The sequence below is a fragment of the Sus scrofa genome, chromosome 10 (genome assembly GCF_000003025.6).
Source record: "Sus scrofa isolate TJ Tabasco breed Duroc chromosome 10, Sscrofa11.1, whole genome shotgun sequence".
NCBI lineage: Eukaryota > Metazoa > Chordata > Mammalia > Artiodactyla > Suidae > Sus > Sus scrofa.
In genome coordinates, this window is record NC_010452.4 from 7,299,380 (window position 1) to 7,326,577 (window position 27,198).

The 27,198-nt window shown below is 45.3% G+C and overlaps 1 protein-coding gene across 14 annotated transcripts in view; it reads right to left on the reverse strand.

Annotated features, from left to right (window-relative positions):
- Positions 1–27,198, reverse strand: part of ESRRG (estrogen related receptor gamma) — a 660,805-nt gene that overhangs the window by 588,765 nt on the left and 44,842 nt on the right. For 2 of the 14 annotated variants that reach the window (XM_021064124.1, XM_021064118.1), the window contains exon 1: positions 8,239–8,638. The exons of 8 other annotated variants lie outside the window; for them this stretch is intronic. The gene's annotated coding sequence lies outside the window, so the exon portion shown is untranslated. Of the gene's footprint in view, positions 1–8,238; positions 8,639–18,499; positions 18,672–18,777; positions 19,239–19,482; positions 21,551–27,198 lie in introns of those variants that run through there. 4 more of the 14 variants (XM_021064119.1, XM_021064125.1, XM_021064127.1 and 1 more) reach the window with 4 other exon arrangements.

A 27,198-nucleotide genomic window follows, 5' to 3' on the forward strand; every position in this document is an offset into this window, starting at 1 on the left:
TGAGTCCCTGCTCACCATCTCCATCATTTAAATACAGAAAAGGGGTAACTGGGCAGTTACGGTTTTTCCCCCCAAGAAAGACCTTGGGGTCTTTTGCCCAGTGGCCTAACTTTAGGGAATTTGCTTAAACTGATTCAGAAGATGGTATGACACTGGCACTGACCTTGGAAACTCTGAAGATCTCCCCTTCCCTCTTTTCTGCGCTGCCTGGGGCTGCATTTCACTTCTGACACAACGGGTTGGTACCTCGCTCTTTTTCTGGTCCCCTGTACTTAGCGAACCCTACGTCTTCAAAACAAACACGCAGAGCAGGAAGTACCTCTTGGGAGGGAACTCTGTCTGCTTTGCAGAGAGCCTGGTGGGCAGACCTTGGGAGCAGCAAGCCACTGTCTGAGGAAGACACCATAGCATCTGCTGGACCCCAGAGGCTAAAGCACAGGAAGACATAGGATTCTCGCCTGTGCCCAGCCTGCATTCTAGGGAACAAAAGAACACCATAAACGATGGCCCTTACGTCATTCCTTAAAGCTCACATGCCGGTATTCCAGACTTGAAAGCAAGAGCAAAATCTGCATCAAAGGGAGATCCTCTCTTTCCGTTTCCAAGAAAAGTCCTCATTGGTACACAGGTGTGACACGTCCACCCAACAGGTTGATGCAGCGATAACCACACCGATTGGAAGAGCTCACCACAGGAAAGAAAGGAGCCTTTTTCTGGAGGCCGAAAACCAGGAATGACTTTCAGACCTGCCGTCAACTACTATTACCTTTGGGAAATGACTGAACCTCTGCCTAACTCACCTCCGTCCTCTGCAGAACTGGGAAGAGAAGGTGACTGACTTAGCTCATGAGATTATTTTCGAAAATCAATTCCATAAAAGTCAAAACTAATTTTAAATTAAATGCACTCCATACTTCATAATATTTTAAACACCCAGTCTTCTGCACATAGGTTAAGCTAATGTACGCCTATAGCTGCAAAAGCACAAGAGGATTTTAGAAATTCACCACACGGATACCAGTGAAAGCTAAAAGATGCTTCTAACATTATGTGTCTTCATGTCAGTGGACCTGTACTTCTGTCTCTTTATGTGTCTATACATGAATCTTCATGTCTAGAAAGGCAGCATAAGGTAACAAAAGAGTGCAGTAGATGTAAAGGTAACATGCCATAGTCTAAATCCCAAATGCATTATTTCTGATTTTGTCACCTTGGACAAAATAATGTCTAAACTGAAGATGGTGATGATTCTAGACCATCTATGTCCAGGATGGCTTGAGTGTTAAGTGACAGGTATCTCCTTATACGATTCTTCCTCTTTCTCTATCTTGTTCTTTGTCTTCCACCTCCTTCTCATTATTCGTTATCTTTTCTCACCTCTGTCTCTTATCACTTTCTGTCCATAAGATCAAATCAAAGTATATTGCTAGATTTTCTGATGATTGGGTGAATAAATTACATTTCTTTTTACTGTAATCACCTTCCCTGTTTCTAGCTGGAGTCTTCTGAATGTCCTAGAAGAAACCCATGTCATGATTCTTGGGTCTCTATCATTCCAGAAATTACACCTTCCCCACCACCTCTGCAAACTCTCCCTGACTTAACGAGGCAGTTGAGGGGAGCTAAGTAGAGAGCATTATAAATTGCAGGCTTGACTCTGTCACTCACAAGCCGGGCCAGTTCTATTGCAGGCTCGATGTTCTCATTTATAAAATGGAGGTAACACTATTTCCTAAGAGGGGTGAGAGGATTAAATCAATGAAGAGATCCCATACAATGCATGGCATAATGCTTTTTGCCATGGGAAGGACACAATTAGGAGCAGCTTTTATCATGCGAAAACTAAAACACTGTTTTACAATAATAGCATCTGGATAACATGACAAATTTGGGAGGAAATCTCAAGACAGGACACTGCCCTGTCAAATAGCTTGGAGATAAAAACTTCTAACAATTGCTAACAATTACTGTGTGCCGGACATTTTCCTTAGTACTCGCCATGTGTTAACACATTTAACCCTCACAACAATAGTGTAAGTTGGGTACCACTATTACGCCAATTAAAGATGAAGGGTTAGAGATTAAGAGTGGTTCCATGTGATATCATTTATATCTGGTATCTAATATAAGGCACAAGTGAACCTTTCCACAGAAAAGAAAATCATGGACTTGCAGGATAGACCTGTGGTTGCCAAGGGGGAGGGGGAGGGAGTGGGGTGGTTGGGGAGCTTGGGGTTAATAGATACAAACTACTGCCTTTGGAATGGATTAGCAATGAGATCCTGCTGTGTAGCACTGGGAACTATGTCTGGTCACTTACGGTGGAGCATGAGAATGTGCGAAAATAGAATGTGTACATGTGTGTGTCACTGGGTCACCATGCTGTACAGCAGAAAAAAAAAAAAACTGTATTGTGGAAATAATTACTACTACTACTACTACTACTAATAATAATAATAATAAAGATACATTTTTTTTTAAAGAGTGGTTCCATTACTTCTCCTAGCTCATCACAGCTCGTGAGTGGTTGATCCAGAATTCAAACCCATATAGTCTAGTTCCACGGCTGGGATGTAAAGACCTTTCAAAATCAGGTTCCTCTAAGAAAGACAGCATCTTCCAGACCAACTGCTATGTTGCCAGTACTTTGTTACCAGTAACAGAGCTCCAGAGTTCTGCTGATTGTCTTTTAACATAAATGAGTGTAGGTGCGCTTATAACGGCATAATTCTTGCTCACTAACACCCTGATTTCCTCTCTAATGTAGGAAAGAAAGCAGTGCCATCCAAACCAAAGCTTTGGGACTTGCTCATAGCCCTGCACTCATCTCTGCTATATGCATCTCACACATCAGCATCAGCATCTTTGTCATGACTCCGCCACCACTACCATCACCACCGCTGCATTACGAGGTATGCATCATGTCATGCCAGCCATGGGGTAATTCTTGACGTGCATCTTTCTATATGTGCTACAGTAGAAGAAAATGTTGAAAACCATTGAGTTACACACTATTCCAGACGCAATCTTCAAAGCCTTTTGTCATAATCCTACCCTACGTCACTGCACCCCCCCCCGAAAAGAGGAATGACAATAATATTTACTGATATCTGGTGTCAAGCGTAAGATTAGGGACTTTCCATGTGTAATCTTATTTAATCCTCACAACAAACCTAAAATATAAGCATTCTAGTTATTGCTTAGTAATCATCATTGATTCATTCTTTTAATCTCAATTTTACAATGAGGAAAACCACAGCTCAGGATGGCTTGGTATCTCCCCCACATCTCACTGAGCTTCTAAATTACAGCTTTAGGATTAGAACTAGACCTATATGACTCTTTTGAGCAATCTCTTTAAGATAGTCTTAGCATTGTCTAAGCTGGATTGTTTTTTGCAATGTGATATAAAATTTCTTTTGTAGTCTAATTACTAGAAGGCAAGAGCCCTCAAAAGAATGCCATCTTGGGAACCACAAATTCCAAGCTCTAGCCCTGGTTGTCCAACTCACAAGGTGTGTGACTCGGACAAGCCATTCATCCACTGAAGTGAACAGTTTCTCACTCTAATTCTACCCTCTGCGATCTTCCCAAAATGGGTAACAGACACTCGTTGTCACTCATATGATACCGAGTCGAGTTACAGGCTTTCTGGAGTTCCCTGGTGGCTCAGCAGGTTAAGAACCTGACGTTGTCACTGCTGTGATGCAGGTTCGATCCCTGGCCAGGGAACTTCCACATGCCACAGGCACGGGCAAAAAGTAATAATAATTTCAGGCTTTCTCTGTGCCTTTGGAAGAGAAGGCCATGGAGAGGAGCCTGCTGCATGAGTGCACTTCTGACACCAGCATCAGACAAGGGTGGTGAAAGGGTAGGCTGGCTGAGGAGTGTGAGAAAATCGTCCACCTTGCAGCTGTCCCGGCCTGAACAGTACCATGCATAAACAGGAGGCCCTCTCTAGAGATCGCTGTTGGCACCTTTTCTTCATTCCTTTCTGGAAAAAAAATTCCTATCCTCAGGAAGAATGTATTGCCTTCTACATGCAACAGCCAAAAACCCAACTGTAGACAAAATCCATCTGACAAAAATCCCTTAACTGCTTTGATTCAGCTCTTAAAGGAGATTAGTTGTTGGAAGGTCACAGAGAAGCCAACCTACTGCACATTGCAGCCTGGGGTTTCAAAGCTCTCCCTACTGAGGGAATCTCCGTACTCGATGCCCCTTCCCTCCAAGCCGTTTAATCAATGAATCAACAAATAGTTACTGAACGTGGCTTCCCCGGAGTCTGCAGGTCACTCCAGATGTGCCTCTCCAGTTCAATAGCAGGAGAAAGAAAAACAGATTTTTCTGACTCTTCTTCAAGTTTCCATTTATAAAACCCGGACTAACATAAAAAGACTGTGGGTCTCCTCTCCTGCCCTTCTGATTCACAAAGAGAAAGAAAAATGCTATGTAGTTGAGAGAGTATATATACTCTCTTATATATATAATCTATATACTATACATATATTTTTATACTGTATAAGTATATCTACATATGAGATTAAAGGAAGAAAGAGAGGAAGGATGAAAGGATGGAAGGAAGGAAGTGAGGGAGGGAAGGAAAGCAGAAGAAAGGAAGCAGGAAGAGGGAAGGGGGGAGAGAGGAAGGAAGGAATCAGACCCTTAGATTTCAGGAAGGTCAAAGAACACAGAAAACTTGTCGATAAGCCTCTCCAGAAACTCTCCTTGGCAGCATATAACCTCCACGTTTACCAGCCTGTTAATTATGATTGCTCTTTAGTATTAATGATTACCTTTGAGAACAACTAGGAACCACTCATGTTGAGCTTTCGGATTGATGTAATTATGAATGCCTTATACCTCTAGCTGCTTCCCTGCCTTCAACTCTAGCCACTGGATCATAGATAAACTGAGCATATGTTGCCTCAATACCTGTGGTACCGGAAATCATAAATACCAAAAACACACCCCCTAATTCCTCTTTTCTAAATAATTTGCATAAAAATGAAAACAATAGAGCATAAAAAGAGACTACTTTTGGCTTTTAGCAAATGTTACATAAAACCTGACACTTGGCTACAAACTGAATCACCATCTCCCAAAGGACAACCAGTTACTGCAGGCTGTCACTAGAAGAGGACCAGCCAAGGAGGGTGACACTGTCTCTCTCACACCCAGCACTTAGGGCAGGATTCTACTTCACCAAATGTCTCCTCCATCAAGAATAATAATGAAACTCAGAACAGTTTGGGAAGCACTTACTACATGACAGACTTGGTGGGAAACACCTTCTGTGCATTCACTTGGGTCACCCTTTCACCCACCTGTTGGGCTCCGTCACCCTCCTCCATCTCCAGATGACCAGGTGGCAGCACAGAAGGTGACATCACTTGGCTCAAAATCTTAAGCCCAGTGAGATCCAGAGCAAAGATCCCAGCTCATGTCCGACGCCACAGACTGTGCTTCTTATCACCCTATTCCTGGTCTTCCATGTGGAGAATAACGCCAGGAAAAGTAAAGACAACGCATGTGATTCTAATTTACCCCAAACCTCACTTGGACTTGGTGTTTGCTGTCAGCTTCAACCCCCACCCCCCACATAATGACTAGAGTTTCTTCTTTCATTTCCCTTTGATAAGCAAAGCTAGTATGACAACAGCAAACAAACCACAAGGCCACAGCCAACCATGACCTTCAGAAGAATCCTTCAGTCTAAGAATGCTATGAGGCACTCCAATCTTAAAAAGCTCATAAAAAAAAAAAAAAGCACTCTGTAACACTTACAGGTCTAAACAGCATCCTCTAGATAAAGTTCCTGAGTGTGTAGAGAGAAGGCTGATACTCTGATTATCTCATTGAGCTTCTAAATCACAATCCCATGTTTGTTTATTTTGGCCACGCCCATGGGGTATGGAGGTTCCTGGACCAGGGATCGAACCTGAGCCATTGCAGGGACAGTGCCGGATCCTTAACCTGATGAGCCACCAGAGAACTTCCCCCTATATTACACTTTTTTCATGTGCTGCTGGGGCTTTTCACAGTAAAGGCACTCATGAAAAAATAAATACCTGAAATTCTATTTTTCAGCATGACACCGCTCTCTGTACAATGATGCGTCTGTTCAGAAGTATCTGTGCCCTAAAAGGAGGTAAACTATAAACATGCCGTTAGCTTTTGCTCCCAGACATAGGATGATTTCTACCATCTGTGCGTAGACAGAGGTGTGGCTCCAGAGACCCATCCGGGTCTGTTTCACCTTGAGACACGAGACACGTAGAGACAGACCTTTGCTCAAGGTGCCTGCAGTTCTCTGAGACAGTGGCTCTGAGCCCCTTTACTCCTGCTCACTGAGTTACCGACTAGGACCGCCCTCCACATCTGGCTTCTAAGCACCTCTCCCCCCCCCACCCCCCTCCCCAACCCTAAGGACTAGAGTTTCTCCTTTCATTTCCTTTTACTAAACATAGCTGGGATCAATACACCAAACAAGCCATGGGGTTAGCCCTTGACACAGGTACCACGTATTAATGCTTCTCGGCCAAAGGCAAACTTAGGAACGCCGCAATCACGCTCCCCTCCGGAAGCCGTTTCTTCCAGGGAAATGCAAATCCTGGTGCTGTAAAAACTCGTCCTTATAGAAGTGAGCAAAGGGCTGCGTGCACACAAACCTGGAGGTCGGGCACGGCCCTTGTGCGGGGATCTGCACGGGCTCGTTGCCATATGGCAGGGGTCGCTGCTAAAGCAAGTCACCGTTTTCAGAAAGAGCCAGGTTACGAAACAATCCAGAGTCTTAGGAAGGCAGAGAAAAGACAGTTGTATCGTGTCAAAGCTAAGGCAAGAAAGGACCTATTCCTCTTACGTCAAAGCCTGAGGGCTTCTAGAACACAACTAGCATGACCTTCCAGGAAAGAAGCCCAGGAAGACGCAGATGTCCTTTCTGCTTCTGAAATAAAGGGACTTACCGTGAAAATCCACAAGTCACCACACCTGGCCCAGAACTGCACTGGCCACCCGTCTTCATGGCAGCAGCGCAGGGGACCTGCCAAGTTTGGGTGGATATCTACTCGGATGGGTTGGGAATAGGTGGGGGGGGTGGGGGGGAGAAAAGACAGACTTTCCCTTTAAAACTGAACAGAAGCTGAGACCACATCACATGACCTTTTACCGTAATTTCTATTAAAATCATTTCATGTCTGGTTGCCTCTGCTCTCCTGGCTCATTTGTATTGTTTACAACAAGTCATCGCACTGGCAGTCAGTGGTGGCTGAATCCATGGTTACCCGTTTTTACATTCACTAGTTAAATGGAATGCAGCTCCACTGTGGGTTTCAGGGAGCAAGCTCTTAAGAAACCACAATCCAGCTATCAATCAGCCTAATCTGAGAGAAATTAATCTCATAAACATAAGTATTGGTACATATTAAAAATTGATAGCAAGGGGGGCATGGGTTTTGTTGGTCAGAGTTCCGAAAGTGGACCAGCTGAGATTTGACTTCGAGCCCCAGAGTTTTCAGTTTTCTCCCATCTGACAGCCATTCAGGTCATGCAGCTACAAAGCTTTCAAGGGTAAGACGACCACCCTTTCAAACAAAACCACCACCCCTCCCAAATTCTGAGAGCATTTCTTTTACCCGGTTGTTCTCAGGCTCTAAAGAGTGCCCACACGTAGGTTTAACCAGACTGCAATCCAGCAAAGTAACTTAAACGGATACATACAAGCCAGTAAAACATCACACAGACATCCCTGGGTCGGATTCAATTAAGACAAAACCTCAGTGGAACGCTCTTTAGGAGTAAATTAAAACTGCAAACTAATACGTTTTATTGAGAGCAAGAACAGTCCACATTCATTCTGCTGTCCACGAATTTAGGTGGTTAATTCCTTAAAAACATTCCCCAAAGCAAACTTGTTTCTCCAGATGGACATGCCCAAACAATTATCATGCCTAATCAAAATTTAGAAGTTGTATAGTTTAATGCCCACAATCGCCGTCCCGCAAGTGACATCTAAATGCTAAATGAGAACAGCAAATAGTTAAAGCTAACATATTACAACCCCATCTACTGCAAAGTCACTGTATCAGAAGCTAGAATTGATTTGTTTCCTCAGAACGAATTGAAAATGAATGTAACAAAACGTCGGAAAAATCCCTCCTGCACTGCTAATCGGATATTGTATAATGGTTGATTGCAGCTCTGCCCTGTCCTATTGCTGCCTAAATCGTACATACTTACACGTTCTGGTTTCTTCCAAGAGTTTGGTGCAGTTTCAAGGACAAATGTCTTAAGGAAGCCTCTCTACTGTGCAGCAGGGAGCCTAGCTCGGATCTGATGACTAGAGCACGGTGCTAAATCTGACAACAGAGAAGGAAACTTCCTGCGTGAAGAGGAGATCTTGGAAAGTCTCGGGGTTAAAAAGGCTGCTTTAAATGTGCTGGTTGATCTGCTCCCTGGTTGTGTATACACAGTAGCAGCTGATCTGTGTTTGCAGCCCTGCAGAAAGGAACCTTTACTGAAAACCAATGGCATCACATTTCAGCGGAGCTGGTGCCAAGCGCCGGAGAGCAGAGCAACCTTTGACAACTTCACACAATTCAACCCAGCAGACTCACCGCAGGTCACGGAGGAGCATGGAAAGTGTCCCCCACCCCCCCACCCCACCCCCGGGGTTTCATCTCCAGCACGTTAGCGCAGTTCCTGGGAAACCAAACACGGTGACCCGCTGGGCTCTGACAACAGTGGAAGTTATTCCCTGGCTGTATCTTAAATAGTGTCACCAGCCTCTGCTGTCCTGACCTGCCATGGACTGCATTTTCACAGATCTTTAAAACTGAATCCCCGATGTTTAAAACGCACTTCCCTCTGTTTCTTAGACAAACCTGTCCTGCATCACTAATCCTGCAGGGGGTATTTAAGCACCCGCCCCCCGACACTCCTCCCAAATAATCCGAAGAAAAAATAATATAGGTTTGGGGACCGTGGTACCTAATTCTCTATCCTCCTTTCCAAAGGCAGAGGCCGGGGTTTTATAATCACTCTTTGGCTGGGCACCATCTTATGAAGTGTTCATTATAAACTGGGTGCAACTGTACACTTTGTTCCAGCAGAACCTCCTAATATAAGAAGGGTTGGGGGCATATTGGGAGCAGGCAAGCCATGCAGAACAGGAATATGCTGTTTGGTCATCAAATCAGCTTCTTAACCTCCTCGCTACGGAGGGGAATGGAAATGCTAGACCTTGGCGGTTCTGAGAGGGAAAGAGAGTGTAGGAGCTGGCATGGGTTGGGAGATGCTGGTGGCTGGAGTAAAGTGAATTCAAGCCACAGGTGACCCACTTCGGCATCTGTCGGTGCCTCCCTGCCCTTCCCCTCTTCTGTCCCAATGACAAGTCTCGGTTATGGCATATTATATGGTCTTTTCTCACCGCTGGGCATCTTCCTTCAAAGGGCAGAACTCCGAATGGACAGTTTAACAAAAGGCCACGGTCCATGTGTCAGGCAGCATGGGGACTTGTCTCCTACTGATCTGAAAGCCCGCCCACAAGCTGCGTGGGCAACAGGTAAACTACCCAAGACTTCTGCTTTTCGCTTTGCCCACACTATTGTTCAGATGTAATGATTAACTCTCTATCCTGGAACGGGATGACAGCTTCCGATCCGGACTCTCCTACTTTCTACCTCCATGAGGGTGGAGCTGCTCGAAAAAATCTCTGAACTGCTGCTTCCTCATCTAGGAAAGAGAGACAGTATATCTACCTTACGAAGTTATTGGGAAGATTTAAAAAATAAGAGAGGTCAAGGGCTTACCACAGTGTCTGGAATGCATGCATTTACCAGTGTGTACTGAGCCTCCTCTTGGAAACAGGCCCAATGTTAGGCTCAGGTATGAGGTCAGCAGAGACACGGGCTCTACTTTCAGGCGCCCTGCTAGCTACCAGTGCTGCATCCAGTAATTCGGGTCGTGTCTAACATCATACGCAAAACCACATTCAAATTCTTGGTCTCATCTGATGCTCATAACAATCCTATGAGAAAGATAAGACTATGCCCAATTGGCAAATGGGAAAACCACGACTAAAAGAGGAATGGGTCACCCAGCTGGCGCATGGGAGCCCGGACCTCAGCACAAACTCGGATGCTGCTGCTCTACATGTGAATTTGCCCACAGAGCGTTGCTTTCCTGCAGCACTCTCTATTGTACTGCTGCCTTCATAGTTTCAGGAGTACTGTCATATTTCCCTAAAGATACTGTAAATCCCTTAATAGAAAGGAACCAGGTCTTAAAATTACTTTGTATGCTCTGACAGACCTAGACCGATACTCAACATATTATGTGCTTAATACATTCCCCTACATTGAAAAGAAACTCAAGCTGGGTCCATTTTACTACTTCCTAGGACCAGTCTCACGGGGGAGACACAGCTCCTCCACCAACCATGACTCCCAGGGTTCACGCTATGTCCTCAGTTACTTTCAAATGACTATATACATGCCAAGTTTTTAAGACTGACTCATAATTAAACCACCCAAAGATGGTTTTCTTCATTTGCTTAGTGTAGATTCTGTGCATTCCGGCCTAATGAATTTTGGTTAAGAGCCGCTGAATATTTACTCTTAAACTCAAACTTGATCCCAAGACATCTCTTGATTTCTAGATTCACTTCTGCTTCTCGGTTTAACAGATCTCAGAGTAGAGAATTCCGTTGATCGTTATCTTGGGAATTAGAGCAGAGCACATGGCCAACCTCAGGTAGAATCCAAGTAGATTTGGGGATCTGCCTCTTAAAAATGCATTGCCTGTACAAACAGCCCAGATTTCTCAAAGCATTCCTGATCTACCGCTTCATTTTCAGCTTCGAAATGCAGTCCATTGCTGGTGGAAGAACTGGCTAGACGTCTATCAGTGAAGCGTACACAAAACTGGTCTTGGAAGAGATCTGGATAGACTCTAGAACTTGGAGTTCAACCGCTGTATTACGTTAATTAGTTCTCTTCTATCCTGGAAGTCATTTTCTAAAATGGGATTTATATCATTATCAATTAGTATTTACTGCCAAACAATGACTCCTTCAGCCTTCACAACAGTCCAGGAAGTTTAGATTAATATCAATGTCATGGCAAAAGTGCACATGACAGGTGATGTTCGAGACAAAGAAAACAATTATTTGATACATGGCTTTTGCTTCCAGTCATTCACGGCTGTGTTTAGGCAAGCCGTGGGCATCTTTAAGGGCAAGTAAATAAGCTCCTGGGGCACTGGCCATCGCACACATCAGAATTACTAGGTTTGCTCCATTCAACTGGCCGCCTGCATACGATTTCCTGCTTCATCCCTAAATAAAATGTGAGTCAAGTACCGACCACAGTTCTTGGACCACAGTGGACAAGAAACACGCCTACCGAAGACCACTCTTAGAGCTCAACAAATTGGCCGAAGCCTTGGTCAGACCTGGTCAGCAGGGAGCATTGCTGGGTCCAGTGACAGTTCCTCACCACCTAACACTGAGTATGGTTTTCAAGCCTCCCCTGAAGCTCATCTCAAGCCTCCCGATCATCCTGGAAGCCAAGGCTCTTCCTATGCACCTGTTTACCCATAAGACAAAGAATAATTTCACAAGATCAAAAAGGCAGTAAGTGACCCAGCAAAAATTTCAAAATAGATGCCCTAACTGCAATGGCAGTGCTATTCCACAGAACTCACACAGGGCGCTTCCTCTTCAGGAAGCATGCGCATTAGTTTCTTTCTTTTCCCTTTTGGTTTCTCATCCTACAGATCAGTTAAATGCCAACCAAGCTGCCTGTCTCTCTCACACCCACACCCATAGGCCTCTCTTCGACCTTCAATGGTTTCCATCTTTTCTTCTCTCACATCTTAGCCAGTTACTTCAGAGCTTCTGTTTTTTCTCTCCATCTTTTTGCACCCTCCCACTTTTCAACAACTGTTTGTCAAAACCCAAATCTTATCACAGGTGGTAAACTTAGAAGGACTGCTAATGTTGCACTCATCCCAGGGAAAGGAAAACCACAGAGTTTGCAATCAGGCTCTAAAAATCCTGGAAGTTTCTAAAAATTCCCTTCAGATACTTTGCAATAGTTTCCATCTATCTTTTTAACATCCAGTTGCATGTGCATTCTCTTAAACATCAATCCTCTAGAATCTAGATAAATGATAAACTATCACTCAGTTTTATTGCCTTTATGTTATGTTTATCACTTTTATTATCACAGAATGGTTTTCACATTTTTTTCATCACTGATATACAATAATTCACTCCAGTAAGTAACATAATCGTTTATGGTCTAGCCTAGAAAAGTAATCTGCATTTGAGATTATTTCCTCTGAAAAAAAAAGATATATCTAATAATTAATCTACAAATGAAAAATTACAGTGTAAATGTGAGTGTCTAAATGTCATGAGACTTTTATTTCAAACCCCTGAACCTGGCCTCATTTACTGCTCTGGTCATGGCAGAAGGCCATATTTGTGTAAACAATTAGTTTATTGAATAGAAATAAACAGGAGTCAAATTAATTGGCTTACTCATTAATAATCAGTTGCTTAACTCAGAATCACTGGAGGCCATCAAGTCATATCCCTTCATTTTAGAAATAAAGAAACAAAGGGCCCTGGTTCTGGGATGAAGAGGACAACCAGATCACGCTATAACCTCTGCTCAGGAGCATTCTGACGGTTCCTTAGCTGAAGATGGATGTTCACTCACATACACATTAACGAAAAAGCACGAATTTCTAACTTTGAAGGTGACGGATCCAGAGGGTCATCAGGTGTTATGTCCCATATCTGCAACCTTTGGAAAATAAATGTTCATCCTCCATAGAAAATGAATTTCTAATAATGGAATTAAACTGTTCATCTAAATAGCTAACTTTGGATTTCAGGCCACACATAATAACTTGGAAAAATATATAGCCTGTGTTTACTGGAGCTCTATAGCCACAGTCTCTAAGAAGAGCTATAACTCGCTAACAATTTTCCTGATTTATGTTTGAAAACATACAGGGCATGAAATGATTTCTGCAACCTTATGTTTTCGTCAAGAACACGGGTAGGCAGAAGACAGATTCCAAATATCATGTTGCATTGCTTGTTACGGCTCCTTTCTTAACAGAAATGTCTGATAAGCAATTATACGCGCTCCACCAAAAGAAAGAAAAAAACAAAAAACAAACAAAAAAAAAAACCACATCAATAGATTTTCCCCATTAAGGAAGGGAAAAAAAGAAGGAAGACAGAGGAAGGAAAGAGGAAGAGAGAGAGGAAGAAAACTCTGGGAAAAGAATCTCTATTCCTAGCATGCTGACATTGTAAAACTGTCTTCTGGAGCAGGAAAATGCAATAGATAGTCTTCCATAGAACAACTGGATAATGGATGTTTATAAACTGTAACACACCATACGACTGTTAGTTATTATTGTTCTTAGTAGTTAACATATATGGAAATTTGCCCCACCATCTATAATTGTGCTAATTAAAACAAGTATTTGTGACTATAAATTATACTGGTCATAAAATCAGCCTTATTAATCTAATATATCTTAGAGTGAGATCGAATTTAAGTGGGCCACTCTGGGAACACAGATACGTAGAAACACTGTTTATCCTACCCCATAAGTATTAAAATAGAAGTACACGAGTTCCACGATGCTTCATAGAAAGAAAGTTATCATCTTGAATTTAGTCTTCAAGACAGTAAGAGATCCTTATGTCAGACGTGCATATTCGCCAAGTTCAAACTAAAAAAAAAAATCCTTTGTATAAGGCAAGCAAAAGAAGCGCATTCATTAATTAGCATCCTTTATGGAGTCCTATCCAGGTTATTTATTTTAGCAGATGTGCCATCCGAAACAGCCATAAGTGTCCCTAAGTCAATAAAGTAGCTTTCATCCTCCAGGGTCTTACGTTTTATCACAGGAATTCTAAGCACATTTAACTCTCTTTTGTGGTAAGCCTGGTCATGGCATGAACAAAGAATCCTTCACAATAGAAATATAAACAGACGCCTGATTTAAAACTACTGACGATTCTTCTTCACAACCGCAGGCAATATCCAGCATATCCGCATAAACACAGCATAAGGAGCATGTATATGGCGCACACATCAGGGGAGAATGGGAGGAGGGCGTTACACCCATTATGATGGAAGAAGTTAGCCAAGGGGTGGGGCCTTCACAACTGGAAATCATTCAGGGCTGAGTAAATAAGCGGTATCGAATTTCCAAAAAAAAAGAGAAAACTTTGGAGTCCCCTGATGGCTTCGCTGGTTAAGGATCTGGCATTGTCACTACTGTGGCTCAGGTCACTGCTATGGCGCAGATTCAGTCCCCTGGCCTGGGAAATTCGATATGTCATGAATGAAGCCAAACAAACAAACAAAAACAAAAGAAAAGGAAAAACAAACAAACAAACAAACAAAAAAAACTTCCCTAGCTCTGCCATAAAGACACATGGAGTCTTAGCATCTTCACAGTCTGGACTTCAGGAACTTTTATGGATTTGCAAAGATGATTCCAGGTACCTGAATCTAAAGATCCAAAACCGTGAAGCTGTGTGTTCTATATGCTATTTCAAAAGATGGAATTACTTTCTGCAAAATCATGTCTTAAAATCATACCTCACAGGCTCTGGCTTTCCTTCCTGGCCACCACTACCAGGGACTCCAATACAAAGTACTACGGTAAATCAGGTTCAAAATAATCCAAAGAAGATGGTTCCAGAAAAAGATCCTTAGACTTCCCTACAGCACCTCGCCCCATCCACCCAGGAGGGTAAGGAGCACGTGCAACCAGCCTCTAATTCCCTACTCTGAGGCCTAAGGTCTGCTTACTCTACCAGAATGGCAACCACTCACCTAAAAACTCCACTGCAAAGCAGAGTTATTTCACCGCTTTAAAAAACTGACAACAAAATGACATGAGAAAATGTCTCTGTTGGTGCAAGAGGCTCAAGAGGTACCTTATTTTGACTTTATAAAGATATTTTAGGCGAATACAAAAATCACTGTATTATGAAACTTGGTAATCACTGCTTCAAAACGACAGTCTATTGTTCATGGAGAAAATTTCAGTTGGTTTTCTCATACCAGCCGTTCAACTGAAAGATTCACCAACTGCTCCCTGGAGAAAACAGAAGATCTGCATTTAAATGGAGATAGAGTATTTCCAAATGCATAGTACCTAGAAGGCAGACATTGTCAAGGCTTCTAAGTGAGAATAGCTCAAACTGTATTCTGTATTCGGTATATTTGGACGCTGTAGGTCTCTCCATTGCATAGGGCGTAGTCTGTTACCATAACTTTTCTTTTCCCTCCGTGCGTTCTTTGTCGTATTTGTCCGGAGAAGTTAAAATTAAACCTTTCTCCATTGCAAAGTCCCCACACTAGCAACAAGCAATTACTACAGTGCATATTTCTGATGGGTATAGAGAAAGACCACAGAAGATAGGTTGGCCAGAAACGTTAAATAATTGAAAAGTATAATGACTTAATAGAGTACTAAGCTTAGTTTACAATGCAGCCAATTTAAAGCCATAAAGATACTGTGTAAAAATTTTATCTTGTGGTTGACCATTGCATATCCCATCTATTATTCAAAAGTATCTCAACATTGTTTTTCTTCATTAATGTGGCTTTTGGCATTTTCCTCATAATCTTTGCGTTCCCACAGTTTTCCAACAATTTGGAAATAAATACAGAATTTCCCCTTTATATCATAGATGCCCCTCACTGGCATAATGAGACTGTCCGTGTCTATTTGAAACCAATTTCCTAAGTTAACCTGTAAGGCGTATACTTGAACTTCCTGGGATGCGATTTGGTTGGCATTTTAACACGCGCAAGCATGCAGGCACGACATTAAAAAAATAGCACAGGACTGAAGCTACTGGTATCGATAGGTCTAAACAAAGGAGAATCTCGTTAAGTAACCTTCGTCCCTGTGACATGTGAACCCAGGGATTTGTTTGTTCGAAATTGTCAGTGGGGCAGCAGGAACGTTTTGCCTTGAATGTTGAGCTAAGGTACTCCACGTGGCCATTAAGAAGAAAGAAGAGACACTTAGGATCAACTACAAACAGAAGCCTGTTACCTCTGGCAGGCTCTTGCTAAAATTCTAGCTGCAACCGAAATGTCCCTGTCCACAAGGTGCCCAGAACAGCAAGAGAAAGGCCCCTCAGCCACACGTTCCCTCCCAGCCCTGGAGCTGCCTGCCTGGGACGTTTGTTCTACCTCATCTTGCTGCCGTGCCATTCTCGTGCTGATTCCAATTCAGAACTCAAAATGAAAGATGAAATATCTGCCAGATCACTTCATACTGAAATGCTGTTGCAGTAATAAGTGGTGCTCGGTCAGAGATGGGAACATGGTACTCTCTGGGTAACCTTTTAATTTCTGGAAAAATTGCACAGAATAAATTGAGCGGCGCACACATGGAAACCTAATGGGCCGATGGGTTCTATTTCGCAAAAGCGTCACTCATCAGAGGGTCTCTCCGCTCCCTCTATAACCCCCCTTAAAGAAAACCAGTGAGTTTCCGTGTCCACCACGCACCAAGCTTTCCATGCGCTTTTGACTTGTCAAAGAAGAGATGTTTATCCACGTTCATCAGTCCGTCAATGGACAGTCATGTGTTACACAATCCTATGCTCAACACACAGACTTCTAATTCTCTCTAACAGGAGTTGAACGAGTTCTGAGAGTAGTTTTGGTAAAAATGACCAAGCCAGGCTTAGCAGACGCATCGGGGTGGGAAAGACCCTCTAGGCCCTGCTTCCAGATACACTTGATTCTTTTCAGTTTCGAAGGAAAATAAGTCCTACCCACGTGACTCCATCTCCATCTCTAATTTCAAGCCCCTTCTTTCCGTCAGCTGGTCTTCAGCTCCGATTGGACAACTGCGCAAATCTCCCTCTCTTTCCTACCAGGACAGGACTGTTTCTCAGGTTGGTTGATTCATTTCCATCACATCACATCTACTGGACAGGAAAAAAAAAAAAAGGACTCCTGACACCACTCCCCACTCCCCTGCCTGCCCCCAGGGACCTCTCTTCCTCTTTCCTCTCTCCCGCTACTTCTCAGCTTGGGCATTTTCCAGACACACTCCCCTATTTGGTCTTTGGGGCGGCGTGAGAAACAAAAGAGAGTCTCTCTTCAAAACTAGACCAAGTCTTTCAACTGCTCTGCACTTCAAAACAACCCCGGGTCTCCTGCTCTTCACTGCAAGTATTAAGCAGGCGTGTTTTGAAAAGAGTAGGAAGGCATATGTGGACCTAACAGCTCCTCTTAACACACATGCTGAGAATTCCTTTCTTTTTTTTTTTTTTTTCTGTCTTTTCTCTCTCTCTTTCTCTCTTTTTTTTTTTTTTTTTTTAAGAGAGAGAGAAAAGGGTTTATTTCCAACATTGCCCTCTGGTTTAGCCTAGCAAAATCATTTGCTGTCTGTGTCTGTTCGGGTCTTATGGGGGCCACCGGTTGTGGTCCTACAACACAAACACACAGCCAGCCCACAGGCCTCCCGAGCAGACCTATGTGGCAATTCCACAGCATCGTCCCGGTAGCAGCATAAACACATAAACAGAGACATAATCATTCCAAAACACTGAGGCATGCGGGGTTCCTCCAGGCCCTTCCGGACTCTTCCAGAATTGTTCATTAAGATCCTGAAAGGGGGAAGCGGTGCCCTAGGAAAGGGTTGCCCGAAGGGAATTGAAGAGGAGGAGGAGAGCTTTGCCCTCTGTGTCTTTCTGGGAATCTCCTGTCCCCAAACATGGGAGGCGGGGGCGGGGCGGGGGTCTGTCCTGCCAGAGGCATCCGACAGACTAGAAGGGGGGTGGGGGGGAGGTGGTTTGAAAGACTTAAAACGATGGTCGGGTGACCTCTGAGCAACTTCAGAGTCTCCCAGGGGAAGGTGAACGAGCCGGTTGAGGGACAGAGGGAATGAGGCATAGAGGACAGGAGGGAGTCACCCAGGACCACAGCAGCGGCAGCGAGCACCCGAAGGACATTCCAGCCCGTGACGGCAGGCCCCCCACTCCTGACACCGCCCCCTCCCCGACGACCCCTTCCCCAGCCCCCCTCAGACCGGAGGACTCCCCCCCACCCATCCCAGTCCCGGCGCCCTAACTCTGCCTTCACTCTTTGCCACTTTCCCGAGCACTCAAGTCTGTCTCCTGGAAGGGGGATGGGAGAGGTGTTTCAAGAACAAATCTCATGGAAATGAGAATTGATCAGTGTCTCCAGCAAACGCGCTGCCAGTTTTGCAGTCATGGTAAGGCGAGTCGGCAAGAGGGGGACAAGTACTCAGGCTTGTGTGATGGAGGGAGGGGTTGCTTTTTTTTTTTTTTTTTCCTCCAAGAGACTCTAAACAAGTGAAGGGGGGAAGGGGGGAGCAATCGAGATTTCCACCAGGACTGCAAATCAAGGATGCCCCAGATGCAAATGTCTGTCTCCAGATGTTGATGATAAGGATTTGGACCAGTTACCTTGGCAGGGTCAGAACTGCAGCAGGTTAAGCAGGTGAGTCGTCGGGGATTTTAAAGAAGCCCAAGCCGGTCGCTTTGGCTGGGAAAGTCTACAAACCCCCCATGCAGGAACACTGCACATCTTACACACGCCTCCTTTCACTGGGCTCCCGCGACCTCGGCGGGCGAGGGGGTGCCGGCCGGCGCGCCGGGGCCAAGGGCACGGCCCCCCGCTGGGCCCCCGCGCCGCGGGGCCGGCCTGGCCCCCGGGTCCGCGTCCCGCACGGCTGTGCACTCACCGAGCCGGGCGGCCAGGGGCCGAGGGGCGCCCACCGCTAGCCGGAGCGCCCGGGCGCCTCCCTTTGCTCTTGGTAGCGTCGGTCCGCACTCCCTGTGACCCAGGACGTCATGATGCCTGCCTGTTTTCTCAATGATAACTTGGCAGAAGAAGAGAGAGGCTGCCAGGTTCTCCTCGGGTGGTTACGTGGTATGTGCACGTTTCTGTTTGCATGCGTTTCTGTCTCTCCTCTTGGCAAAATAAATATCTATATTTCCCCCCTCCAAAAAAAATGCCCGGCACTGTCATGATTTGATTGCATTATTGCGTTTGCATAATTGACGCCTCTGGGTGTGTATTTATGTGTGTCTGTGCGTATGGGTTTTGTGTGTGTGTGGGGGGGGTTTTTTTTTCCCCTTTAAATCCTGCTGCTGTTGCTGCTACTGCCGCCGCCGCCGCCGCCGCCGCAGCCGCTGCGAACGGAAAGCAAGCATGCGTTCATCTTTTGTCTTTCATTTTACCTTCAGGGTGACATTCAGTGCCAACTGCTCCCTTTTGACCGTCGCCAATCCCCGGCTGGGCAAAAGACGTTTGTATAAACGTGGGGGAGGGGAAGGGAGAGAGCCCCTCGGCCCGAATGCTGGGGTCTCCATTCCTGCCACTACCGGACCCCAACCCTACCCGGCCCACCGCCCAGCCCTGAAAACGCATTTTCCCTGCTACCCACCGGGCCCAGGCAGAGAAGCGGCGCCCAGACAGCGAGGAGCATCCACCCGGGGCCAGACACTCCTGTTCTCGGCTGGCACTTGCTGACTTGCATCTCTCGGTTGCATTCCCAGTGTGTAGGCCTCTCACAACTGGAGCTATTTTTGTCTCCCAGAGATGTTCTTTAAAGCCCTTTAAAAATGGGGAGGGGGCAGGGAGGAAAAAGAGAGCAAGGCAGGAAAGGCCAAGCCCCTATTTAAGGGGCTCTCTGGCACATCCGGAAATTTGAGGGGGGGTGCCCTCCAGGCATCTGGACCACAAGGAGAGTTTAAAAGGGCAGAAAGAATGCCTAGCTTTTGTTTGCATTCTTCTGCAACAGCAAGAAAACTTTTTTTTTTTTAATACAAAGATATTATTGGTGGCCATTCACTGTATTTGTCATTTCTGTAACTGCGTTCTCTGGAATCCGTCTAGCGCATAATCCTGAATATTTATTTCTGCAAACATGAGAACATATTTTTGATCATGTGGCCACATGACAGGTAAAGCAGAGAGCATGTCGTTTTTGTGATATGTAGTTGTGTTATTTGTCCATTCTATGGTACGTTTTCTGCAGCTCCTAGCCATCATGAGAGTGTGTATATTAAAGACCATGTGTGCATTCCTGAAAAATAAATACGTAGCCCGAGGTTTGGCAAATCCTTTGCCCTCCCTTAGCACTCGTCTGGAGTAGGAGAACAGGTTCAGGAATTTTTTTTTTTCCCCAAGCTTCTTGTTGACCTTGGTTGCTGTCACGCAGAGCTAACGTCCCTGTTCCCACGGATTCATTCGAACCCTAAAAGATGACAGCAGAAGCCAGCCGAGGTTGCAAAACATAAAGCCGGGAAGAGAGTGGCAAACCTGAAAAACAAAGGCAACTGGGAGAAAAACTTTTGAGCTCATCCAAGAGAGTCTGCAGCTGCTGTAGCCTTGAACAGCGTTTACCTGTTTGCGTGGGTGGCTAAGTTTAGTGAAAATGGCAAGTGACCTGTTAGGCCTTTTCCCTTTGGAGTCCCACGCCGAGGATCCCTAGCAGATGCCAGAGAGCCCACCCTGTCATTATGCAGACAGCAGACAATCCAAATCAGAGAAGGGCCTCCCTAAAGCAAACCTAAGGAGGGGTCCCAGGGCCGACTCCGGAAGTTGAACATTGAACTGGACAGGGCCACTCTTAACAACTGCTCAGAGCTCCCAGCTCTGCTTATCAGTCTCCTTGGAATGCCTGAAAGAGGAATCAGGGCAGTCTTTTCTGGTGCTTCGAGGTTGCCAGGGGTCAAAGATGATTCTAAAGACGGCAACGGTCCCCTCAGAACCCGAGGAGACCTTCTCTCCCCGAGTGACAGGTGAATTTGGGGTAACTGTCCAAGAGGAGCTTGTTGATATTCAACCGACCAACCTGGGTCTCCAGCTTTTTTTTACTTATTAACCTCAGAACGAGACCCTTAAAGACCCACTGGGAAGAGAAAGAACCATAAAAATTTGACTCACTTTAATCCCTTGAAATCCATTATTATTACTTTTTTTTTTTTTACAGACCCATGCCTTCCATGCTGTCGGCCACCAATCCACATGCCAGTGCAGGCCACCAAGTGGGTTCCTTCCCCAAGGCTGAGATATCTGAGCAACTAGGAAAGTGCAGAGGCGAGGTTCCCCAGTTCTCTGGAGGTTTGATGAGATCCCTTCTAAGCCCAGATTCTCCAAATCCAGTGCTGCCTGGGAACGGCGTTCTGTTGTTTATTCAAGCTCAAATTCCTCAGACTACTTTCAAGTCTTTATTTTCTGGCTTCACTCTAAATAGAATAGTTAATATTGTTGGAGCACGTTCAGTTTAACTTCCCGACCAAACCAGTGGGCGGAAAAACGCTGACTAAGGTGGATGGAACACAGAGAAGGCACTATTCTGAACTTGTAAATCTAATTAAATATATTCCCAACAACAGTATGAGAAGGGTACATTGGTAGTCCCATGTTAGCCAAGGAGATGGTGGCACAGAGAAGTTAAAGTAATTTGCTGAGGAGTTCCCAGTGTGGCTCAGCAGAATCTGACAAGTATCCATGAGGTTCCATCCCTGGCCTCGCTCAGTGGGTGAAGGATCCAGCATGGCTGTGAGCCGTGGTGTAGGTCACAGACGCGGCTCGGATCCCACGTTGCTGTGGCTGTGGTGTGGGCGGCAGCTACATCTCCAATTCAACCCCAAGCCTGGGAACCTCCATATGCCATGGGGGCAGCCCTAAAAGTCCCAAAAAAAAAAAAGAAAAAAAGGTGATTTGCTCAAAGTTACACAGATGAGATTCAAATTCAAGTGCTGTGAATCCTCATTATCAAGCACCTACTAGGGTTAGGGTTAGGGTTACCTACTCAACCTACAGTCCAACTAGTCGAGTGTTGCACCCATGGTTCAATCAGCCTGGTCGCCCACTGCTCATCTCACACCCACTATTAACTCCTTCTGCAGTGTCATTGCTCAGGCATTCAAGGCCATTGGTCAAGTCCAAGTTCAAATCCTTTTTCGCCCACAAGACCTTTATTTACTATTCTTGGGTGTATTGATCATTGCCTCCCTCCGTTCCACAATGTTCACTGCTACACATGACATCACTGTTCTCTGATTCTTTCTAGGGTTGTTTTGAAATCTCTTCTTCACCTCCCACTTCCGTTCTGCCGGGATTATGCATTCCCCCCCCCCACCCCGGTCTCCTGTGGCTCGCCTAGCAAAGGGCCAAGTACAACACTGGCTCTCATTAAATCGCTTCTGAGGCCCTCACGGACACAAAACTGTCTTTTGAGGAGCCAGGACACCTATATTCAATTTGACAGAAAATTGGAAGTTTTACGTAGCAAAACTTTTATCCTTGGAGCTGGAGAAATGTCAAGGTTGTGTCTCCATATTTCAGACAGACCCTCGAAAAACCACGCGAGATCCAAGGGGAAACTATTTAATTGGAGACACATATGCTGAGGAGGTAGAACTTAATGAGAGTTTTGGGGGGGGCATGTATATAACTAACTGTCGTATTTCTAATACAATCATAAAAAAACTATGACCTTTTTAGGGGGGTGTTATGAGCCTTTCTCTGCTGTGTTTTTAGTTTTATAAGGGTCAAGATATTCATTTTTCTGCTTAAAAAGGAAAATAAATGGGGGGAAAGAGTTGGAACCCCTGTGATGGTCTCTTGGCTCAGCTACTGATCAGCTGTGGGTAACTTTTGGCAAATGATTTAATCCGCCTGGGTCTCAGTTTCCTTCTTGCACAAAGAGAGATTTAACCCATTTCCAAGGTTGCTTCAGCTCTAAGCTGCTACAAATCTGAGAAAGAAGGAGGAAGAGAGAAGGAGAGGAAGAGCCAGGATGAGCCAGCAGGTGTTGTTGTTTTTGTTTTTTGGAGGATCCACAAAATATTCTGGGAAGTTCAGGTAAAGTTAACCAAAGATTGTATTTCTAATTCCTGAGTATAGTTAAACATAGATCAGAAAAAAATCTATACACAAAAATAGGTTCAAACTTACTTTTTCCAAAATGCCCCCCACCTTTTTGCTTTTTTAGGACCACAAACCACAGCATATGAAAGTTCCCAGGCTAGGGGTCGAATCAGAGCTACAACTGCTGGCCTACACCACAGCCACTGCAATGCAGGAACCAAGCCACGTCTGTGAACTACAGCACACAGCAATGCGGGATCCTTGACCCACAGAGCAAGGCCAGGGATCGAACCTGCGTCCTCATGGATACTAGTGGGCTCGTTACCACTGAGCCACAATGGGAACTTCCCCAAGATGGCCCCTTTGATATGAGGTAAAATGACTAATGATGGAGTGTACCGGTGGCCGACCCCATCAGCCAAAACGTTATTAGCCATCCATCAGGCGTGCCTATGGTTGTTCTCTTCCTACCCCACTCAGGCTGTTCTGCAGACTTCATTTGACGTAAATGGATCCAACCATTTCCGCCTTGATGCCTTAGACCTACATGGAGCTTGAATTAAATCAGGAAGTCCAGTGAAGAGCACACACAGGCAGAGCGTGAAGGCGCTTGGGGACCAGAGCCAGAAAGGGCCCGCTTACTCACTCCCCAATGTAACTGTCTCAGAGCAAGCCGGTCTCTGTGCTCCTTCCCTTATTTATCCCAATGCACTGAAGACTGAGAACTCATCGACCTTCTCATCCCGTCTTTGTTAAGATAAAGTGAAAGCAGGAGCGAGAGCACTTTACATTCCAGCAAAACATCGTCATGGCAGACGTGCCTCACTTTACACTAGTGCTGAGTTTCTAAAATGTTTGACAGACTTAGGAGAGCCCATGGAGACAAGAATTCAGGTCCCCCGACAGAGGATCCAAGTTGATTTCTACTGCATCTTGCTAGTTAAGGACATGACAAAGTCCTAGAGCTAGTTAAGGGTGTTATCAGGATGGCTGTGCCCATGAACGGCCCCAGGGCCCTATCCCAGTCCACACCGGCAAGACAGGGTCTGAACTGTGGGAAAGCATTACAGCAAATCAAGGCAACTACAAGTTCATCAGGATATTTCCTTAAAATAAAAATGTACACCATGCCTCTGACATGAAAGGAAACAACTTCCTATAAGACAGGGGTCCTCAACCCAGATTTCAGGCTAGTTCATCTACGAATGAATTAAGAAAGTCTTGAAGGTGTAGGCAAAATAGGTGTGCGTGTGTGTGTGTGGGTGGGTGGGTGGGGGTGGGTGTGCACACAGTAACCTATGCACTGTTCTCAAGACAAGACCCATAAGTTTCATCACATTCTCAGAAGGGTTCATGACTCCAGAAAGGTTAAGGACCACTGATGTAAGAAGAGATTATTTTAAAACTGGATTCAGAGAGAACAACACATTCATTTAAGCCAAACGTCATGCCAACGACTACACGAAGAATGTCTCATAATCACCAGTATTCAGAATGATGGCCCTGAGACACAATAAAAGCTTCAATCATCAGAGAAATTTATTGTCAAGGTATTTTATGTAACTGACAAGGGAAAATGGACCAGCCTTTTAGAAAGAGTTGAATACTGAATTAAAAGAAGAAGAACTTCCTGGTTTGGTTTCAGCTGGCTGGACGATGCTCCTTGTGCTAAGAAAGATGGATTAGGGTGGGAAGATACTCATTGTTTCGGGGAGTACAGTTAAGATCCGTGGCAGCTGTCAGATGCCAGAGAATGAGGGCTGTGGCAGAACTGTAGCTGTGAGGTCAGGAGCGGGGGGGGGGGGAGTATCTGCCAGGGAGCTGGAATCAGCGGGCCTTAGAGTCTGGCTTGGCCACCTGAATTAATGATAGGGTGTTAGAGTGATCCAAATCAAGACCAGGCTAAGAAAATTATGAATTTGGTTTGGAATATGCTAGGCTAACAGGCCCGTGGAAGCCAGATTTCTATCAGCCTTGGGAAAGATTTAGAAGAACGCTCTGGCTGGAGAAATTTATTCAGGAATTATTCAGGAATTGGCAATGGCTTCAGCAGGTGTTAAAGATGGGGGGGGGAAATTATGAATGTGAAGGACTTGCAAGTGTCTGAAATAAAACCGCATTTATTTGAATTAAGTCTAATTTGTAAACAAGGAAATTATATACCACCCAAGGCCAAGGAGTGACGGCGATTTTAAATATGTATGGACACCTGGATTTGTACCATCAATTTCTGGAGAGAGTTACACATCTCCGCTTTTCTTTTACACCTGGGGTTTTCCGGGGTTCTTTCATTTCAGGGCTCTATTTTCATTCGAGGTAGTCACTGCCTCGGTTCAGCAGAGAGAAGGTTTTCCTTGGCAACCAGGTTCCACTGGAAAAAATAATCAAGATGTCACCTGATGCTGCAAGTCACCAACTCAGCTCTCAGCTCTGCGTCCCTGCCAGTTGCTGCGCCGGCAGAGGAAACTCGTGTCACGGAAAGAACACTAACCTTGGAGTCAGAACACACGAGTGGGAGTCTAATTTCTACTTCTCGTGGCTCTGGCAACCCTGGGCAAGTCACTCAACTTCTTACAACCTGGATTTCCTCTTTAATAGCGCCCCTCCCATTCTTGGGGGGAGGGTCCTTCAAACATTGATATTTAGGTAACTGCCAAAGAGGGGCATGAGGGAACCCAACCACACACTTCAAAGTCACCTTGATCAACTCCTGCACGACGGACCCCTGCCCCTTTCCAGGGACACCCCAGCATGGGCCACAGGCCTTCCTCCCTACTACCCCCAGCAACACACCTCTGTGACTATGTGTGTCATACTTTAATTATTGTTAACATGTCTGTCTTTGCTGCTCAGCTGTAACTGCCTTTAGTGTCATAGCCATTTCTGTTATCTTTTTATTCCTAGGTCTGAGCACACAGCAGGTGCTCCATAAATGTTCAAGGAATAAACTGTTCTCATAGGAGAACCTTAGGGAGTTCCTGTTGTAGCTCAACAGAAATGGATCTGACTAGTACCCATGAGGACGCAGGTTTGATCCCTGGCCTCAGCTCAGTGGGTTAAGAATCTGGTGTTGCCATGAGCTGTGGTGTAGGTCACAGACACAGCTCAGATCTGGCGTGGCTGTGGCTGAGGCTAGCGGCTACAGCTCCGATTCAACCCCTAGCCTGGGAACTTCCATATGCTGCAGGTGTGGCCCTAAAAAGACCAGAAAAAAAGAGAGAGAGAGAAACTTGGCCTGCATCTACTTCTATTCCACGAAGCCTTTGGCCAATCTGGGAAATGGAAAAAGCAGAGCCAGCCTTACCGACAGGCCCTCAGCTCTACGGTGGTCCAGGTACTTTGCTCAGAAGGGGCCTTGCTCAGAAAACGCCTACATTTACTGCTTATTAAGCTACCTTATGTGGACAGTTATTATATTATAAGGGAATAAAGTATGTCATTTCCCAAACGTATTGAAGCTTAACATGCACAACTTCGTCTCCCTCCAAAAACTGTAACCGGACTTCATTTGACACCAATGTGGCACTGCTGCCTACCAGGTTTTACCAGAAAGCTCAGGAGACAAAAACGAGGGAGGGAGAGGGTGCAGGGAGCCCAAAGAAAAGCTGAATGGCTGTCACAGTGTTGTGGAAAGGACCAAGCAAGACAGGGTTGGTGTCCTGCCTCCAATTCCTTAGGCAATATCTTAAGGTCTCTGTGATCAGTTACGGCATATCCTTAAAATGGACTCATACCATTTCAGTGTCAGAGTCACTGGGGAGCTGAAATGCACAAGAAGGCACAGTGCCACCTGCAAGCCGGCAGCTGAGCAAAGTCAATTTCCCTCCCCCCCCCTTCCTCTTGTCTGTTTACCCTCCCAGAAGAAAAGAAAAAAGAATCTAATTCATTGGTTTGTAACAATGAACAACTTGGAAGCTTGTCTCTTGGCCAGGCTGCAAAAAAAAAGCGGATCACAGGGATTAGGTTAAATCAGTGGCTCCAAACTTTGCCATGTCCTGGAATCACTTGGGAAGCTTTTAAAAGCTGTCCTTGACGCGCAAGCCACACCCCGCAGCGATTCAGGCTGACCATGTGGGGATTCGAGCCAGGCAACAGTACGTTGCCTAAACCCCCTGAGGGATGCCAGTAGGCACCCACGTTCGGGACCCGCTGGCACATGGAGAGAAATGGGCCTGAGAGCCGGCGATTTTAGCCGATTGGAGCCTGAAGCTTGTCAAGCCCAAGGTTCGAATTCAGGTCCAGGAGGGCAGCCCCCCTCACTCCCTCATGAAGCCAGAAG